Genomic DNA, 21,503 nt, shown 5'->3' with positions numbered 1-21,503 from the left:
AGGTTTGCCCACCCCACCCCAACACCGGCTCCTCCATATCAGAATCCTGATAGACAGCCCCACTGAAACTGAAGTGCCTGTCAGATACTTGAGGGAGCCACAGGGGTGTATGTTTTAACCACAAAGTGCGAAACTGAAGTAGACTTTCTAACTGACCATTGTCATGGAGATAATACTGAGAGAGAGTCTCTATTCAAAGTACCAAACCACAAAAGGTATAAGAATGGGAGCTTTACATTGGACAGGTGGGGCTTTACCTGATATTGCCTGGAGGTGTTTTGCATGTACACTATCCAGGTAACTGCCATGTCTCATCAATAAAGACTCAAAGAAGACCTCTCAGAGTTCTGCTAATGTAGTTGTTGCTATCCAGCATGGTTTAGGAATATGAGTACACAGCAGTCAGTCTTCACAGTGGAGGATACGAAGAACATGCCAGTAATTGATAAGGAGACTGAGGAAGGTGAGGAACTAGAAATAACCATTATCATGAAAGAGGTAGAGCTGGGCAAGCTAATGGAGCTAAAGATAGATAAGTCTCTTTGCCCTGATGGAATACATCCCAGGATATCAACAGAGTTAGTGGGAGAAATAGCAGATGCACTTAGAGTTATAACATCAGAGACAGGCCCTTTGGCCCATGCTGACCAGAATGTCCATCCACACTAACCCCATTTCCCTACACTTGGCCCATCTGCTTCTGACCCTTTCCTATCCATGTATTTGTCCAAATGCCTTTTACCTGTTGTGAGAGTGTACCCACCTCAACCACTTCCACTGGCAGCTCATTCCATATACATACCACCCTCTGTGTAAAACAGTTGCCCCTCAACTTCCCTTCTATTCTTTCCCCTCTAACCTTCAACTGATGCCTTCCAGTCCTAGATTTCCTGGGAAAAAGACTGAATGCATTCACCTTATTCATGCCCCTCATGGTCTTATACACTTCTAGAACAGTACCCACACAGTTTCCTCTGCTCTAAACAAAAAAAAATCCTCGCTTGTCCAACCTCTCCCTATAACTCAGACCCCTGAGCCCTGACAACATCCTTGTAAATTGTTCTGCACTTTTTACAGTTTAATAACTGAAACCTACACTGCATTCATCATATTTACAGTGTTTCCCCACGGCGCTGGAACCGACGTGACAACGCCAATGGATTACAATCCATGATCGAGAATGAACTCCTTTACAACAATCCCGTTTTCATAGTATTTCCCAAGGTGCAGGTATCCTTGTGTCTTTCTGGTTGTATGGTTAATTAAAGACTTGTCCTTCTACAAAGCAAAGCAGTGGCTTAATTGTTCCTGGGAAACATGCCATGATTTTTCAGACTTTCAAAAACAAACGAACTCTTTCTCCACAGTCACCACGCTAACATGGACTTGGCTGTGTCTCAGTAGTTTTTTCAGTCACACTGAGATTTGGAATATTCGCCCACGGACAGAATACACACCTTTCCTTCCACAGGAAAAGGCCAATGAATATTCAGATCGGCACGGATCAAGTAACTATCAAAACTGAAAATGAAGTTCAATTTGAATTTCTCATCCACAAATCCACCCTTTCGGTACCCTACAACTGAGAAAACAACTCACCATATTAATACAGGATGGATCTTTATAAGACAATTATAGTATTAAATTGTAGTTTCATGTTTCCCAAAGTTTTAACTCTCAGTCTAGCAATCTCTTTCTTCTGTGAACTGAAATCCAAACCAATCTCCTCACTCCCTTCCCTCCACACCCAGTTCTCACACTCTCTCTCCTCACTTTGAATTCAGTTTCCTAGCTCTTGTCTGCGGACTAAGAACCAAATTAATGAGTCTGACTCTGAGTCCAGCAGGGTGGGGGGGGGGGGGGGGATGGGCGCGGGGCGTTGTTGGTGAATCCTCTGATGACAACCATCCTGCATGCACTGCTTCCTGCACACTCTGGCCAAAACCTGTCTTACTAAAATGAACCAAATTAGAACTCGAATTGCAGGCCCATCCTTGACATTTTCCATAAAAACCCTGAATCTTCACAAAAGAGTTCTGATAACTCTCTGCAAAATGCTGCCCCACTGATAGTCTGATCACATGTCAGGGTACCAGGAAATAGGCCATTCCCCTGGGTCCTGCTCCCAGAGGGAGGAAGATGCCAATAACAGATTAATCCCTCACAACCACAGCCTCCTTCCCAGGCACTGTGCATACTCCCACAATAGGCCAGCACTGTGCCCATACACTGGTCTCCCCTCCTACAGCACGTGCTCCCAATCATACAGGAGTCCGGGAGACTGACAGCAGCTGCTGCCCAATATATCAGAATCCCTACAGTATGGAAACAGGCCCTTCGGCCAAACAAGTCCATACCGACCCTCCAAACAGTAACTTGCACAGACCCATTCCCCTACCCTATATTTACCCCTGACTAATGTAACTAATACTATGGACAATTTAGAATGGCCAATTCACCTGTCCTGCCCATCTTTGGATTGTGGGAGGAAACTGGAACACCCGGAGGAAACCCGCTCAGACATGGGGAGAATGCACAAACTCTGGGTTTGGCTGGAATCAAAACCGGGTACCTGGTGCTGTGAGGCAGCAGTGCTAATCATTGAGCCGTCTCTATGGGCTGGAGAACTGGGGTAATGGATTGTAAACAATGAATGAATGTGGAGGACACTGGGGGATGGACAGGTCAGTGAGCGACAGGAGCAGTGCAGCAGCAGGAAGGAATCCTGGACAAACTGAGCAATGGGAGAGTCTGACAGGAGAGAAACTACAGGAAGGTTCTGTTTAGAGGCTGAGGCAGGGACAGCTGGGAAACAGTATGGCCTGGTGGCTTGGGCAGGTTTTCTAATCATCCTCTTCAAAGATGCTGTTCCTCAACGCTGAGCCTGACCCTCCTGGTCCAGAGGTAAGGACACTGCCACCATTTCCTGGTGGGCAAGGGATACGGGGACTGCCTTTCAAAAGGTTTCAAAAACCGGTGTTGGTAACATTAACAAGACTCAATACACAGTCACTGACAAAATGCTGGTGTACATGAACTTCATCCAGAATATTAACACCTATAACTGGGTAACGCAGACCCCGATGTACAGAGTTAAATCCTGGATATTAATAACAGATATGTGCATGGGAAATCATGTCTCATGAATCTGACTCAGTTTTTTTGAACAAATAACAAAGAGGATTGCTGAGGTCAGAGCATGGACATGATCTACATGGACTTCAGTAAGGCGTTCCTCATGGGAGACTGGTCAGCAAGGTTAGATCGTACGGAGTACAGAACTGGCCCAAAGGTAGAAGGCAGAGGGTACTTTTCAGGCTGGAGGCCTGTGACCAGTGGAGTGTCACAAGGATCGGTGCTGGATCCACGTTTCGTCATTTATATCCATGATTTGGATGTGAACATAAGAGATCTTATAAATAAGTTTGCGGATGACACCAAAATGGGAGGTGTGGTAGACAGGGAAAAAGATCAGAGTACAAGGGGATCTGGATCAGATGGGTGATGGGCTGAGGAGTTCAGTTTAGAAAAATGCGAACTGCTGCATTTTGGAAAAGCAAAGTTTAGCAGGACGTATACAGTTAATATAAGTTCCAGGGGAGTGCTGCTTAACAAAGTGTCCTTGGAGTGCAGCTTCATAGTTCCTTAACAGTAGAATAGCAAGGAAATTAGGATAGTGAAGGTGGCAGTTGGTCTGCTTGTCTTTATCGGTCAGAGTGTTTAGTATAGGGGTTGGGAGGTCATATTGCGGCTGTACAGGACATTGATTCGGCAACTTTTGTAATATTCCATGCAATTCTGGTCTCCTTCCTGTCAGATGGATGTTCTCAAAATTGAAAGGGGTCAGAAAAGAATTATAGGATGTTGCCAGGGTTGGATAGGCTGTTTTCCCTGGACCGTCAGAGGCTGAACGGTGACCTGAAGGAGACTTTTAAAATCAGGCCGGGCATGGATAGGGTAAATAGACAAGATATTTTCCCTGCCGGGGGTGGCGGGGGGGGGGGGGGGAGGAAGGGAGTACAGAACTAGGGGACTGGGAGGGGAGGGTAGACAGAGAGGGTGGGTGGATCGAGAGGGTTGGGACAGAGGGTGGGGACAGAGAGGGGAGACACAGAAATGGATGGGGCCAGAAAACAGGATTAGAGAGGAGGGGAACAGACTGGGGGGGGGACAGAGGGGGCGACCGACAAAGAGTGGGAACAGACTGAGGGCGGGGGGGGCAACCGACAGAGGGGGGAAAAGAGACGGGTGTGCGACCAACAAGGGGGCGACTGACAGAGGGTGTGACAGATTGTGGGACAGATCAAAGGGGGGGGATGCACGACCGACGATGTGGGGGGGCTGACAAAGGACTGACCGACAAAGGAGGGGGGGGGTAAAAGAGAGTGGGGGGAGATGGGGGGGAACACAGAGGGGGAAGATGGAGAGTTATTTTATAGATCTACTACTCAACCCTATTTGTGTTTTCTCCTCCTCACCTTACTTCCCTCTGAAGGGCTCAGAACAACTGCATAGTTCCTGGAAAGTGGGGTTTCAGGGAGATCAGGTGCTGAATGTGGAATTTGGGACACTGACCTTTAATGGAATGCGCTGGTCAATAAATGGACTCTGGTTCGACTCCACTGTCTGTGTGGTGTTTGCACATTCTCCCTGTGTGTCTGCGTGGGCTTCCTCTGGGTGCTCTCAATTTCCTGCCACAAATCCAAAGCCATGCAGGTTAGCTGGATTAGCTTTGGGTAATGGTAGGTTACAGAGTTAGGGTGGAATGCTGTTCCGATGGTTGGTATGGTCTCATGGGCCGAAAGGCCTGCTTCCACACTGTGGGGATTCTGTCACTGAGTATAGGGGTTAGGAGGTCACGGTGTGGCTGAGTAGGGCATTGGTGAGGCCAGTATTAGAATACTGCATTCAATTGTAGTCTCCCTGATTTCAGAAAGATGTTACCAGTATAGGACTCAACCTCTTAATAGCAATTCCTGGGAAGTGTTGACAGACAAACAGACCGTGCAGTGTGGGTTGATAGTTCCTTGAAAGTGTGGTTGAAGGTAGACAGGTCGCTGAAGGTGGTGTGCGGTATGCTAGCTGTTATTGGGCAGTGCATTGAGGATAGGAGTTGGGAGATCGGGTTTCAGTTGTACAGTTTATTGGCTTGGCCACTTTTGGAATCCCCAGACTGCTTTCAATTCCAGTCTCCCTGTTACAGGAAAGATGTTGGGAAACTTGCACGAGTTCAGAAAAGTTTTACTAGGGTGTTGCCAGTATTGGAACATTTGAACCATAGGGAGAGGCTGAATAGGCTGAGGCTATTTCCCTGCAGCACTGGACACTTTAGGTGGCTTTATCGAACTTTATAAAATTATGAGGAGCAATGATAGGGTGACTAGTCATGGTTTATATTTTTCCCCAGAGTCGGGGAGACCAAACAAATGTGAATCTTTTTCCCAAGGTGGAAATGACAAATTCTAGAGGAGAGATGGCAAGTTTAAAGGATATGAAAACCGAACCAACTGCAGATGCTGTAAACCAGGAAGAGAATCAGAAGTTTCTGGAAAAGCTCAGCAGGTCTAGCAGCAGGTGTGAAAAGAAATTAGAGTTAACGTATCTGAGGAAGGGTGACCAGACCCGAAACTTTAACTGAGTTTTCTTCACAGATGCTGCATGACCTGCTGAGCATTTCAACATCTGTGCAGGTTTAAAGGGAGTTGTTTGGAGTATATACCTGAGAGGAACTTGATGAAGTTTATAAATTGAAGTGAGACCACATCTGGGATTAATGACAGAAGTTTTGGTCCCTTTATTTAAGGAAATACATTTCATCAGAGGCATTTCACAGAAACCTGACTGGGATGATCCATCGTTTGCAGGGATTATCTTTTAAGAAAAGGCTGAAGTAGTTGGGACTCCACTCACTGGATTTGGGAAGAATGAGAGGTGATCTCATTGTAACATGTAGAATTCTTAAGGAATTTGACAGGGTAAATACTGAGAGGATGTTTCCCATCATGAGGGAGTCTGGAACCAGATTTTGGGTCAGTCACGGAATCATGGATTCTGTTTTAGATTCGTCAAGTTTAAGGCAACACCAACACGGGTCAGGGGTTTCAGTAGCAATGGAGCTGGGGTGAGGTGGAGACAAGCAACATTTTAGAGATTGGAATTCCTGGCGTTTGTGATTGTGTAGATGTCTGATCAGAAGGTCAACTTGGGGTTACAGATATGACAGCAATATTGTGAAGAGTATGGTTCTATCTCAGATAGTTCCCAGGAAGAGGAAGGGGGTTAGCAGTAAGGGAAAGGAATTTGTAATAGCAACTGAAGGCAATGAGTTTAACCACTACAATGTTTCATTGGGGGAAACTGCAGCCAATCGCGTAGTGGGAGCGTGATGAGCAGTTTGATAACTGAGTAATGGAGGGATGATGGGGAAGGAGAGCTGGGCATTGTCAGTGTACATGTGAAACCTAACACGGTGCTTTTGGACGATGTCACCTCCTGGCAGTATGTAGGTGAGAAACAGGAGGGACCAAGGAGAGATCCTGGAGGGACACCAAATACAAGGAATTCAGAAAGAAAAGGGAGAGTGGAGATGGAGGAGGTGTTTGCAACAACGGTGGGGTCAAATATTAGTTTGTAGCAGAATGGGAGAGAAGGACATAACCAGAAAAGAGAGACAGATAGAACAAGGAAAAATATCTGTGACTTAGTGAGGGGGAGTGATGAGGAGGAGGCACAGTCTAACACCAAAAACACTATTTCTACATTAGTGACGTCACCCAACTCCACCCTAGTCTCAGCTCATTTACTGAAACACTCGTCCATCCCTGTGTTATCTCCAGACTTCGTTATCAAACACACTCTTTGCCAACCTCCCACATTCAACTTACATGCAATCTCAAGAGTATCTAAAACCCTACTGTCCAAGTGCTCACTTGTACCAAAATTTGTTGATCCATCAACAAGCAACAATTTAAAATTCTCACCCTTGATGTAATTCCTGGCTGTGAACATCCCTGTCTCCCTGCACCACACAACCTGTGAGACCCCGACAACTCATTTTCTTTCAGATTCCCAACGATGTGTTTATTCATTGCTTCACCTGTCTGGCTGTTTCTCCTGTTGCCAAGGCAACACTGCCTGGAATTCCCACCCTAACCCTCTCAGACCTGCTTTCCTCCTTTAAGGTATTCCTGAAAACCTGTTTATTTGGCAGTTCTTTTGATCACCTGACCTAATATCCCCATCTGTGGCCTTATGTCAGAAGCTCTTAATAGTATTTCTGTGGAATTATAAACTTAAAAAAAAACAAACTGTTGTTGATTTGCACACACATTGTCAACTCTTCACTGTCGCTGAGTGAATAATCTATAACAGCTCTTACCCAACCACATTGTGGGAGCACCTTCACCACATGAACTGCAGCTGTATAGGAAGTCAAACATCACCTTCTCCACAGGCAATGGGGCTTTGGCATTAATCACTGGGATCTGTGGAGGGAGAAACAGTTGATATTTCAGGGAGTGTAAAATGCATTACAGGGAGGGAAAATGGTGCAGCATTTGGGATTTTCAAATTGGTGTTTTACAATGTGCACTACGTTCTGTAAAACCTCTCATGCCATACCGTGAAAATTTCCTTCTCTTTCTGGTCAATACGTCTTTCCTTTCCCTCTGCCCTGTACCTTCACACATTTCCAATGCCTTGGTCACAACAACACTGTGCTGTCCGTGAAGTTTACCACGTGGTTGAGTATTGTCCCACCCCTCATTCACTCCGATTGGTTGAAGGAACAACTAGCACCTCTAGCTCCCGTTCCCCCATTAACATCAAGAATCCGAGGCCCATTGTGGGCTGGAGCATGCTCAGTGCTTCCTGCTTTTGCTGCTGTTCATCAGGTATGAGAGAGAGAGGGCTCATCCCTGTTTCTCCTGATGTCAGACAATAACAACAACTACCTGCATTGTAGGGAGCCTTTCACATTGACAAATCTCCTAAAATTCTTCACGGATGATGGAAACGTTGATTAAAGAGAACGATTTTTAGATACATCTTTAAGGTGGACAGAGGGGGTTAGGGAGAATATTCCAAAGGTTTGTGTACTCGGCAGCTCCAATTGTGGAGTGATATAGGTGGGCAACAGCTTACAATGGAGACAGTTAGGGGCTAACCATAGGTTAAGAACCCCATGTCGAAGCCCCCCACCCCACACACCAGACCTTGTTCTCACAGCCTGTCATTACACACTACCTATGGTTAGCCACTAACTGTCTCCACTAACAGCTAGTCACCCTCCCCCAGCCACATTATTATCCACTCCTTTATCCAACTGTTCTTCTCACTCTATCCCCACCTATCCTTTACTCCTTATATCCTCTCCCCACACTATCTTCTGCAAATAAACTGACTTTTTTTCCTCAGTAACATCTGTTCTATGGAAAGGACACCGGATCTTAAACTTTAACTCTGATTTCTCTTCACAGATGCTGCCAGACCTGCTGAGATTTTCCAGACCCTCCGGGTTATTAGTTCTGTTTTACATCTTCCGCAGTTCTTTTGGTTTTAATTTACCGGAAGTTTGTAATTCAGGTCCTACAGCCTCTGTCCCAGTCTCTGCTGTCTCTCCCACCCCCACCCAGTGACACTGCACCTGCACAGCTCATGGACAGGTGTCGGCTTGCTGACCACACCCCTGATTCACTCCCATTGGCTGCAGGGGAACACAGACTCTCCTCCTATTGGTCTGGAGCTGCCGTCAATCAGCCGGGCACTATTGTCATGAGAGTGGTTGGCTCCTCCCTCTCTCTGCCCTGGGATGAGCTTCATCATTCACAGTGAATAGGGCAGTATCACAGAGCACAGGGGCTGGGGCTATTCAGCCCATTGGGGCTGTACTCTCTCTCTCTGGAGATGCTGCAAATCTGTCCCAAGTCCCCTCCCATGAGCCCATAGCCTCCCAAATCTTTCCTTAAAAAGTAAAATTCCAAGTCTGTTTCAGAATACCTGCTGAATCTGTGTCGTTCAGACTGTTCCAGATGCTCAGAACTTACTGAGTAAAATAGCGTTCACATTTTCACCTTGTATTATTTGCCAATTACTTGAAAATAGTTACTAAAAATTGTGACAGTGTTAACAATTCCTCTCTCTCTCTGTAAATTCAAGACCATGCAACCAAATCTGCACAAGATCGAAATCACTGCTTCACCTTCTCAGCTCCAAGGATAATTATCTGTGCTTCAGCTAGCTCTGCACAAAAGAGAGGAATGCATCTTAAATTATCAACATCAAAGAAACAGACCTTCGGTCCAATTCGTCCGTGCCAACGAGGAATCCTAAACTAATGGATTCCCATTTACCATCTATTGGCCTGTATCCATCAAATCCCTTCCTATTCATGTATCCAATTGGAAGCCTTTTAAATGTTGGGATTTTATCAGCCTCCACTACTTCATCTGGTAACTCCTCCCATACACACACCACACTCAGCTTGAAAACGTTGCCACTTAGATCCCTTTTAAATCTTTGCCCTCTAAACTTAAACCCATGTGCTCTAGTTTTGGACCCACCTAACCTGAGGAAATAGGACGCCAGCTGCTCACCTTATCCACGCCCCTCGTGATTTTATAAGTCTCCATGGAGACACCTCTCAGTCTTTGACTCACCTGAGAAAATAGCCCCAGCCTATTCAGCCTCTCCCTGTAGCCCAAATCCTCCAATCCTGGCAACGTTTTTGTAAATCTTGTCCAAACCTTTTCAAGTTTCACAACATCCTTCCGAGAACAGGGAAATTCAAACTGAAAACAGAATTCCAGAAGTGGCTTAACCAACATCCTGTCCAGCCACAATATGGCGTCCCAGTTTCTGTATTCAATGCATTGACCAATAACGGAGAGCGTTAATGGAGTCCCATTTGCCAGCGGTTCACCCTTATCCCTCTAAATCCTCCCTCTTCATGTACCAAATCAGATGCCTGATTCCAAGAACAGGGAGATTGGAACTGAAAACAGAATTCCAGAAGAGCTGTAATCAGTGCCCTGTCCAGCCACAATATGACGTCACAACAGCTGCATTCAATGCATTGACCAATAATGGGGAGCGTACCAAATGCTGCATTCACTACCCCGCCTCCCTGTGACTCTACTTTCAAGGAACTATGTACCTGCACTCCAAGGTCCCTTTGTTCAGCAACGCCCCTCAGGACTTTACCATTAAGTGTATAAGTCCTGCTCTGATTTGCCTTTTCAAAATACAACAGCTCACATTTATCTAAATTGAACTCCGTCTGCCATTCCTTGCTCCAATGGCCCATCTGATCAAGATCCTGTTGTATTCTGAGCTAACCTTCTTCACTGTCCATGACACCTCCAATTTTGGTGTCTTCTGTAAACCTATTGACCATACCTCATATATTCACATCCAAGTCATTTATTTAAGGGCCCAATATCCATCCTTGCAGCACATTGCTGCTCACAGACCTCCGGTCCGCAAAGCAACCCTCCATCATCCTCTGTCTCCTACTTTCAAGATAGTTTTGTAATGGCTTGCTCTCTCTGCATTCCATGTTATCTAACCCTGCTAACCAGTCTGCTTTGTGGAACATTGTTGAATGTCCATATCAACAGCATTCACCGCCTTCCTTATTCAATTTTTTCGTCACTTCAAAATACTCACTCAAGTTAGTGAGACCCAATTGTGCATGTACAAAGCCACATTGACTCTACCTGATCATTTCTGTCCCGCTGCGCCTTCCTTGTTCAGTCCACACCCTCCCACCAACCCACGCTCCACACACTTGACCCTCCCTTACCACCACGGGAGATGTAAAACATGCGGCCACACCTCCCTCTGACCTCTGTCCAAGACCCCAAAATGATCTTTTCACATCAGGCAGAGATTTGCCTGCACATCCCAAAACCTCATCTTCTGAATATGGGAAATTTAACATGGTTCATCCAACTAAACTACACATCTTTGGACTGTGGGAGCAAACTGGAACACCCGAAGGAAATCCTCACAGACACTGGGGAGAATGTGTCAACTCCAACACAGACAGTTGCCCGAGGCTGGAATCAAACCCAGGTCCCCGGTGCTGAGGAAGCAGCACAAACCACTGAGCCACAATACTGTGGGATCTTTGATGCTGATGAGCTGCCCCACTAATACCTCAGTCACTCACCCTGTCTTATTTCCTAAGAGGCAGTGATGATGGGGTGAAATCAGACAGTTAATTCAGAGACCCAGATAACGTTCTGGGGACAAGGGTTTGAATCCCATCACGGCAGATTTTGGAACGTGAATTCAATAAATATCTGGAAAAAATAATCTAGTGATGACAGGAATCCATTGTCAATTGTTGGAAAAACCAATGTGGCTCACTCATGACCTTTAGGGAAGGAAAATGCCATCCTTACCTGGTCTGGTCTGCATGGGACTCCAGACCTATAGCAACGCAGTTGACTCTTAACTGCCCTCTGGGTAAACGCAGCAATAAATGCTGGCCGAGCCAGTGACAGCCTCATCCTGTGAATGAATAAAGAAAACAGGTCAGGTTTTGTTCCTTTTCTCGTCGGTACATCCTACAAACTCAATCAGAAACGTTCTCGTACACACTGAACAAATACCTTTCCATCCAAGCCCTTAACACTACAGCACTCCGAGGCCATGTTGGTAAAGTTAAAACCACATATCATTGCATCCATATTATTCTTACAGATATCTGAGGTCTCCTGGTAAATTTGTGTCTCAATTCCCTGCTGACTATTGGGAGAGGGTCTATAACACAATTCCAGTAAGATGGTCATCCCTTTCTTATTTCTCAGTACCAACCAAATAACTTGCCTGGATGTACTCCCAGGAATATCCTTCCGAAGCCCAGCCATAATGTTATCCTTAATCAAAAACACCTCTCCCACTGCGCTGTTGGTCCCTTTCTATCCTTACTATAGCATCTATACCCTGGAACATTAATCTGCTAGTCCTATCCATCCCTGAGTGATGCCTCTGTAATTGCTGTAATATCCCAGTCACATGTTCAAAACCATACCCTGAGCCCACCTGCCTGACCTGTCAGGTCTCTTGCACTGAAATAAATGCAGTGTAACTGGTCCGTCCCACCTCATTCTGAGACTTGCTCTTGCCTGCCTTGACAGTCTGACCGGTGAACAGTACCAGCCTCAGACTCACCTCTTTTCTCACTATCGCTTTAGGTTTACCCCGACTCCCTCACTGGTTTAATGCCTCCCGAGTGGCACTAGCAAATCTCCCTGCTCATCAGGACCCCATGCTTTCCCCTTCCTATGCCATTGGTACCAATGTACAATGTCCTCCCACTGGTTATTCTCCCTTTTGAGAATATTCTGCTCCCTCTGTGAGACACTGGCACCAGGGCAGCACCACCCCATTCTGATGTCTCACTGTCAGCTGCAGAAATGGCAGACTGTGCCCCTGACTAGAGAGTCCCCCATCACTATCGATCGTGTGGAAATGGATATACCTCACATTATGTTAGAAGCCAGTCTCAGTACCAGTAACTTGGCTGTCAGTTCTGCATTCCCCTGAAAGTCTATTACCACCTACATTTTTCAAAACCGTGTACTTGTCTGAGATGGGGATAGCCAGTGGAGACTCCTGCAGTACCTACCTACCCCTCCTAGCTTTCCTGGAGGTAACCCATCTACCTGACTGTATCTGCAGTATCTTGCAATCCTGAGACGGCCACATATCACACCCCCCGGCTCCTGTTAACTCCTCACTGCCTTTAATCACTCCTCCACCAATCCATGCGTTCCAATAGGATTTGCAATCACACTTCCTGCAGACATAATCATCAGGATCATTGAGACTCTCCCTAATCTCCCACATCCGACAGGAACAGCACGCCACTCTACAACAGGCCATCTCTCCGCCTTAACAACCTACAGACCATGACAAAGACACAGTCTTACTTCTCAAAAAATACTGCCCGAGATTAGCAATGCTTACATTTTATATCTTAAACATTTAATCAAGAGACCCAAAGACATTAAAAAGAAATCCTCACCTTACTCACTATTGTAGATTTAATAAAATAAAACCGACTAAGATTGATATTTGAAGAGACTGAAACTCACTGAGCTGATCCCGGCTCTGAGTACTTCCAAGGGTGAGGTCTCTCTGAGGGCAGCTGTGAAATGTCACTGTTTCTCTTCTCTGCCCGCTCCATTTCCAGAGAGGTTTTTAACTTCACAGCAAGTCAGCTCAGAGAGGTCACTGCTTGGTTTTATTCACTGGGGGTTGCCTTTGCTGCCCAGGCCAGTATTTATTGGCCACCTTCACTTGTCTTGGAGAAAGTGGTGGTTAACCGCCTCCCTGAAATGCTGCAGTCCATGTACACCACAGTGATGTTTGGACAACAGTCCCCCTCTGGCCCCACAACCCTCCCTGTCTCTGTAATCCCCCTCCGCCTTCAGAAATTACATGTCCGTGGCATCAGATTTTTATTTAGATTCATTTTTGTTTAATAAACACCTCTTCCCCCCAAAAAAGTGAAATATTTCACCCCCAAACAAATTTCTGTTGATTAACCTTTTGGAGAGGCCGACACATGGACGTTGCACATTGTTCACGTAGAATGATGGAACTTTCTTTAAACATTGCTAAAAAGGGGAGGCAATGGCTTAATGGTATTCCTGCCAGATGAGTGACATGTGCAATGTTCCGAGGATTAGGGTTAGAATCCCAACATGGCTGTGCGGACATCAGAATCCAATACAATCTAGAGTGAAAAGGCAAATGATGACCATGAAACTATTGTCGATTGTCAGAAAATCCATCTGGTTCACTCATGTCCTGTAGGGAAGGAAACGGTCATCCTCACCTGGTCTGGCCTACATGTGACTCCAGACCCACAGCAATGTGGCTAGCTCTCAACTGCCCTCAGGAAAAATACATTAAACACTGTTAACAAATACTCCGCAGGAATCATTGAAAAACTGTCTGTTCCCTGAACTAAAACGGAGTTTCAGCTTCACCTTCTCCGTCTCCCCTCGCCCTGTTTACACCCAACTCCAAAACACACTCATTGAGCCAAGCAGCCCTCACAGTGTAGACCTGTCATTTTCATTGCCTGCTCACACCTACACTGCCCTCAGCCTCCTGTACTGTTCCAATGCATCTCAATGGGAGCTCAGGGACAGCATCTCATCTTTCAATGCAGCCCTTTGTAACCCCAGAGTCAACATGGACCTCAGCAGTTTCTGAATGAACAGACTGTTGTCAGAATCTGGAACGTTCCACCTGAAATGGTGCTGGAATTCGAGTCCAAAAGGACTTTTAATGGGAAGTTTGCAGTTAATTGAAAATATGAAGTTTACAGGTTAACATCATGAAGAGAGTGATTGTAAGATCTCTCAGATTTAGACCCAAAGAGACCAGGTGTAATTTGGATAAATCTGTGCTCCCTCTCAGGCCAATAGCTCCTTCCTCAGCTGCAGGGCCCACAACATAGCGCACACCCAAAGGGTGATCCAACCACGAATTTGTACATCTTCCTGCTTAACAAAAATATTGGAGATATTTTCCACAAACCTTTCTCCTTCCACATTTAAACGTCAATGATATTCAGATCCTGATGACTCCATTGACTGTAAAAACTTACTTTTGAGATCCCAGCCTCAATTATTCTGATTTAATATCCTATGAAATGAATTCACAAAACAAAACTCAGAGCCAGTGCAGGAAGAATACAAGACATATTTTTCTCTTGGTATGTGACTGATGTGTAAATGCCTCTCTTCAAATCGTACACCACCCCCCACCCCCCCCGATCCTAGAAAGAGGACATGTCCATGCCCCTCACTGTACCTTGCCCCCAATAAAGATGGCGGCCATATCCCAGGACCTGTCACCGCCTGAGGGCCGCAGCCATTTTCCCATCTGCTGCAAACACGGGAAAGAGTTTCTAATTCAGATTAATGACCCGCACAGAGTGTAATTAATACTTCCCAGGCTAAAGTGCCTCATTATCTCCTGTCTCCGAGGCCACTCTCCCCTTCCCTGTTTGCGTCCCCCACATTCACCAACGGCCGAGTCACGTGACACTGCACAGGCGGAGTTACTGGGGACGTGTCATCCCACTGGCCACGCCCCTCATTCACCCCCATTGTTTGGATGACCAGCTGGTTCCACTTTGTCCACCAGTCCCACCCCCTTTTCCTATTGGTCCGAAGCTGCCATCAATCAGCTGGACCCCATTGTGAGGTCAGTGGTGGGATCCTCCCCCTGCCTGAATCAAACCCGGAAGGTGGATGGATGGTGTCAATCAGGAACAACAAGCAGGAGGTGCTGGGAAAGCTCAGCAGGTCTGGCAGCATCTGGGAACAGGAATCTGTCCAGTGGCCCTTCCTCAGAACCAATGGGAGCTGGGAACATTAGAATCCTGACAGTGTGGAAACAGGCCATTCGGCCCAAAGGTTCCACAGCGTCCCTCCGAGGGGTATCCCACCCAGACCCATTCCCCTACCCTATTACTGTATATTTCTCCTGACTAATGCACCTAACCTACACATCCCTGAGCATTATGGGAAATTTAGCTTGGCCAATTCAACTAACCTGCAGATCTTTGTACTGCAGGAGATAGGGGTTAAAGAGTAAATAATAGGCAGGTACAGAACCCAAAGAGAGACTGGAACATTTGGAAAGACAAAAGGAGTGGATTACAATCTGACTGGGAGGGTGCATAGCTGTTAATGGAGGGGACAGGAACCTGTGTCTGGCTGCGTCTCAGTGGAGGTGGTGGAAATGGCGACTGATGATCTACGTTCTGCTGCAAAAACAGACCCTGAGCTTCCAGCTGCCTGTCACTTTAACACATAAGCCTGTTCCCTGGCCAACATCTCTGTCTCATGCTTACTGCAGTGTTCCAGCGAGGCCAGAACATACCAAATGGCCCATATTTCAAGGACTGCAATTTCCCCTCCCATGTGGTCAATACCATCCACTATATCTCCTCCACTTCCCACACCTCTGCCTTTCAAACCCACACCTCCAACTGCAACAAGGATAGAACCACTGCCCCCCCCCCCCCCCCCCCAAAGTCCTTACCTTCCACCCAGATACAACACATCATCCCCTGCCATTTCCACCACCTACAATCAGACCACACCACCAGATTCTTAAGGGGTTTGACAGAATAAATACTGATGTGTCTGAGGGTAAATACTGAGAGGGGAGTCTGAAACCAGATTCTGAGTCAGTCACAGAATCAAGGGTTCTGTTTCGGATTCATCAAGTTTAAGGCAACACAGACACGGGTAAGGGGCTTCAGTAGCAATGGAGCTGGGGTGAGGAGGAGACAAGCAACGTTCAAGAGATTGGAATTCCTGGTGTTTGGGATTGTGTAGATGTCTGATCAGAAGGTCAGCTTCGCGTCAGATATAACTGCAATACTGTGAAGAGTGTAGTTCCCAGCAAGAGGGAGAGGCTCAGCAGTCAGGGAAAGAAATTTGTCACGCAACAGGTTTAACCATTACAATGCTTCATTGGAGGAAACTGCACCTAATCGAGTAGTGGGAATGTGGTAAGCAGTTTGATAACTGAGTAACAGTGGAGTAATGGAGAGGGATGACGGGGAGGGAGAGCTGGGCATCGTCAGTGTACATGTGAAACCCAACATGGTGCTTTTGCACAATGTCACCTCCTGGCTGTGTGTACGTGAGATACAGAAGGGACCAAGGATAGATCCAGGAGGGACACCAAATGCAAGGAATTCAAAAAGGAAAGGGAGAGTGGAAATGGAGCAGGATTTTGGGAGAGAAGGACATAATCAGAAAAGACTGAACAAGGAACAATATCTGTGAATCGGTGAGGGGGACTGATGAGGAGGAGGAGGAAAAAAAAAAGAGTTGGAAAGTCTATGGTTTAATGAGATTAGGGTGAGGGGCTGCAGATCAGATTATCTCAGTCTTACTGACAGAGAAACTCCATGTGCTCCAAACTCTTGTTGTTGGAGGGAAGGATGGAGGAGACAGGATGATGGACAGTGTTTCACAAAGAAACAAAACCTGGGTAAGTGATATTTAAAGTGAGTGAACAAACCTAATGTATTTAACTTTTATTCAAAATATTAAAACAAACGACTGAAGTCCTAGTTCGAATCCCAACTTGGCAGATGGCGGAATCTGAATTCAAGAAAAAAATAACCGGAATTAGGAATCTCCTAATCTCCATGGAACGATTGTCAATGGCGAAAAAAATCCTGCCAACCCGACAGTGGCCCAGCCAGCTACTCACTGTATTAATCACTGCAAAGTCTCAACAAAGGAATGAAACTAGATGGACCACTCGGCATCTAACAGGGCACCAGAAAATACAACCACAGAATCAGCCATCTCGATGGTGCAATGTCCTCCAGACTAACATATGGAGTTTGGTGTCAAAATGTGCAGAGCTGTCTCACAGACCAATCAAGGAACAGCCTGACATACTCATACTCATGAAATCAACCCTTACAGACAATGACCAGATACCACCATCACCATCCCTAGATATTGAGAGTGTTGTGATGGAAAGCACAACAGGTCAGGCAGCATCCGAGGAGAAGGAGAATTGATGTTTTGAGCCTAAGCCCTTCATCAGCCTGACCTGCTGTGCTTTTCCAGCACCACACTCTCGACTCTGATCTCCAGCATCTGCAGTCTTCACTTTCTCCTGAAATCTCTGGATATGTCCTGTCCCACCAGCAGGACAGACCAGGCAGAGGTGGTGGCACAGACAGGGAGGATTTGCCCTGGGAGTACTCAGCATTGACTCCGGACACCAGGAAGTCTCATGGCTCCTGCTGATTACCACGCTCCGTCCTCCCTTGGCTGATGAATCACTTCTCCTTCATGTTGAACAACATTTGGAGGAAGCACTGAGGAAGTAAAATGGTGTCAAACGTACTCTGGGTACAGGATTTCAATGTCCACAATCGAGACTAGCTCTGCAACAGAATTACTGACTGAGCTGGTCAGGTCCTAAAGGACACAGCTGCTCAACTGAGTCTGCAGCAGGTGGTGAGGGAACCAAGAGGGAAAAACATACTTTATCTCATTGTTATGAATTGACCAGCTGCAGATACATCTGTCCATGACAGTATCGGTAAGAGCGACCATCACACATTCCTTTTGGAGACACAAGTCTTGGCTTAAAGTTAAGAAAAACTTCCATTGTGTTGAGTGACACTATCACTGTTCTAAATGGGACAGAGTTTGAAGAGATGTAGGATCTCAAATTGGATCTCTCTGAGGTACTGCGGGACATCAACAGCAGCAGAACTGTACTCCAGCACAATCTGTAATCTCATGGGTTTGTACATCCCGCACTCACCCATCACAATGGACAGGAAAGGAGGGCATGCCATGAGCAGCACCAGGCATACCTAAAATTGAAGTGCCAACCTGGTGAAGCTACCAACCAGGACCATCTGCATTTCAAACAGCATCAGCAGCAAGCAACAGAGCTAAGTGATTCCACAACCAATAGATCAGATCAGAACTCTGCAGTTCTGCCACACCCAGTTGTTTAATTGTCCATCACCGTTCACAACTCATTGGAGGAAGCATCACTGATATCCCCATCCTTATATGTGAGGCTCCTCCAGCAGTACAAGCACCAGATAAGATAACAGCATTTGCAGCAATCTGCAGCCAGAAGTGCAAAGTGGGATGAACCATCTCAGCCTTCTCTAGTGGTTTCTAACATCACAGACGTGAGTTTTAAGCCAATTCTATTCAGTTTGAATAACATCAAGAAGTGGTTAAGTAGTGCAAAGGCTACGGGCCCTGCCAATAATATGGATAGCTTGTGCTCCAGAACTTGCCACCCACCGAGCCACGTACCGCTCCAGCACTGGCATCTACCCGACAATGTGGAACATTGCCCTGGCATGTTCAACACAAAAACACAGGACAATCCAACCCAGGCAATTTCCACCTCTCAGTCCACACTCGATCAGCAGTAAAGTGATGGAAGTAGTCATCAACAGGGCTATCAAGCAGCAGCTTCTAGGCAACAGCCAGCTAAGTGACACTCATTTTAGGCTCCACCAGGGCCAGTCAGCTCCCGATTGTGTTACCGCCCTGATTCACAACCTGACAACCAGCTGAATCCCAGAGGTGAGGTGAGAGTGATAACTCAGTCCCACTCCAACACCACTATTTCTAGCTGATTCCACCCTTGTCTCAGCTCATATACTTTCATCCACCTTGCGTTATCTCCAGACTTCATTATCCAAACACACTCCTGGCCAGCTTCCCACATTCAACCTCCCTGTTGTTATAAGTGAATTTCTGTCTAGGCTTTCTGAATCTCCGGAGAATAGTTCCTGACACTTGGCTAACTATTCTAACTCTAGGGATCTGATTCAGAACAACCGGGTCCTGCCTCCGAACTCTGCCAACCGCGGACTGTCCTTTAACCCTTGTGTCAAGGGAGACTGTCCGCAAGGTTAAGTTCAAAAAGGCGAACTCCAAGTTGACTGGTATCAGCCCTTATCCCCACTGGCTGTCACTTTTCCCGTGGCAAATCGAAATACTGCGAGACACACACAAACGGAGCAACAGATGTTTATTCATTCTTCGAAGATTGGGCGAGTTCCAAAAGGGACTTCGGAAGTCGCAACGGGAGATTTTACAGCACTAATACTTATACATTATTTTTCCATTCAAATACATTGGTGATAATTTCATTGGTTTAAACATCTCACGCTATGGATTTTTCTTACATTAAAAATCATTAATGACAATTCCATTGGTTAAAGCATTTCACGCTTTTCTCTGCCAATTTCTTTAATTAAAATGTTATATTATTTTACAATTTCTGCTACTAGTTATAACATTTATTGATGTCATGAAAAGAGCTTTCATTGTATTTTGCCCTCTGTGTCTAACTGAAGCATTCCTTGGTTTCTTGCCCAAGGTTACCATGTTCCTGGCATAACAGAGGTGACTTCTAGTTCATGCTTCATTATGGCCTAGTCGATCATTAGTTTCATAATTTAGCTTTTATTCATTAAACCTCAGTTTTAGTACAGTGTGTATGTGTGTGTGTGTTATGTGTGAGGTGTGTGTGTGTGTGTGTGTGTGTGTGAGAGTGAGTGTGTGTGTAGGGGTTATGTGTGAGGTGTGTGTGTGTGTGTGTGTGTGTGTGAATGCATGAAACTGCAGAAATTACATTAACCATATCACTGTCATCTCAAGAAAGTCCAAATCTCTGCTTGTTGATTCGTCAAAAGGCTCCTAATTATAATCAACAGCATACAGCCATAGAGATGTACAGCATGGAAACAGACCCTTCGGTCCAACCCGTCCATGCCGACCAGATACCCCAACCCAATCTAGTCTCACCTGCCAGCACCTGGCCAATATCCCTCAATTTAAAATTCTCACAGTTGATTTAATTCCTGGCTGTGATCATCCCTAGCTCCCTGCACCACACACACTTTGAGACCTCGACAACCCATTTTCTTCGGGACTCCCAACCATTTGTTAATTCATTACTTCAACTGTGTGGCTGTTTCTACAGTTGCTGAAGCAGAATGGTCTGACATTCGCAGCCAAAACCTCACAGGTCTGCTTGCCACCTTTAAGACATCCCTCAAAACCTGCTTTTTGGCAATGCTTTTGGTCACCTGACCTAATATCTCCATCTCTGCCCTTATGTCTAAAGTTCTCAATCGTATTTTTGTGAAATTATAAGCAGGATAATAAAACTACAAACTGTTCCTGATTTGGACATTATTTTCAAATCATCACTGTTGCTGAATGAATAATCTGTAATGCCACTTACCCAACCACATTGTGGGAGCACCTTCACCACACAAACTGCAGCTGTACAAGAAAGTCAAACATCACCCTCTCCACAAGCAACAGGACTTTGGCATCAATCACTTGTATCTGTGGAAGAAGAAACACAGTTAATGTTTCAGGGAGTGCAAAATGGATTATAGGGAATGAATTTGGTGCAGAATTTGATAGTCAGAAATTGAAGGAAAATACACTTGCTCGTTGGAAAAAAGAATTCTTGACTGTCAAAACTATTCAAAAAAAGTAATGTAATGATAGAACAGCACGTGGTCAGGGGCTTGGCCAGTGAAAAATTCATTGACAAAGGATCTATAAAAGTAATAATACAGTATAAAACAGACCAAAAATACACCCATGGTTCGACAGTGAGGAAGCTAGACATTGACAAACTGGTCCTGAGGGAGCCCAGAGGTGAATCAGAGCAGGATTGGCTGCTGTCATCACAATGACACTATACCAGAGAAAGGCTGCACATGCGCCTGGCTGCACCGTGCCCCCTTACAAAGATGGCGGCTCCGCACGTGTCCAGTGAATCGCGGTCCGGAATAAAGATGGCGGCCTCACTCAGACCTGCAGCCGCTGAGGCAATTCTCCATTTACTGCAAACACGGGACTGGGACGTTCAAATTTGTGTTTTCCGACATGCACAATTTGTTTGTAAAACCTCTCCGCTCATAGCAACACAGT

At 45.9% G+C, this 21,503-nt stretch overlaps 1 long non-coding RNA gene across 2 annotated transcripts; it reads right to left on the bottom strand.

Moving 5' to 3' along the window:
• Positions 1-7,440: 7,440 nt before the first annotated feature.
• LOC132835074 (uncharacterized) lies at positions 7,441-20,860 on the bottom strand. Of its 2 annotated transcripts, none has more exons than XR_009647278.1 (3): positions 20,800-20,860; positions 11,406-11,514; positions 7,441-7,484 (listed from the first exon to the last, which is right to left on the bottom strand). It is a non-coding gene; the product is annotated as an uncharacterized LOC132835074 (long non-coding RNA). The 2 variants fall into 2 exon arrangements; XR_009647277.1 differs by lacking the exon at positions 20,800-20,860 and adding an exon at positions 13,558-13,738.
• Positions 20,861-21,503: the final 643 nt, after the last annotated feature.

Source organism: Hemiscyllium ocellatum, chromosome 43 (assembly GCF_020745735.1).
Source record: "Hemiscyllium ocellatum isolate sHemOce1 chromosome 43, sHemOce1.pat.X.cur, whole genome shotgun sequence".
NCBI classification, from domain to species: domain Eukaryota; kingdom Metazoa; phylum Chordata; class Chondrichthyes; order Orectolobiformes; family Hemiscylliidae; genus Hemiscyllium; species Hemiscyllium ocellatum.
Note: the sequence above shows the minus strand (reverse complement) of the source record. Positions and strands in the feature narration are given on the sequence as shown.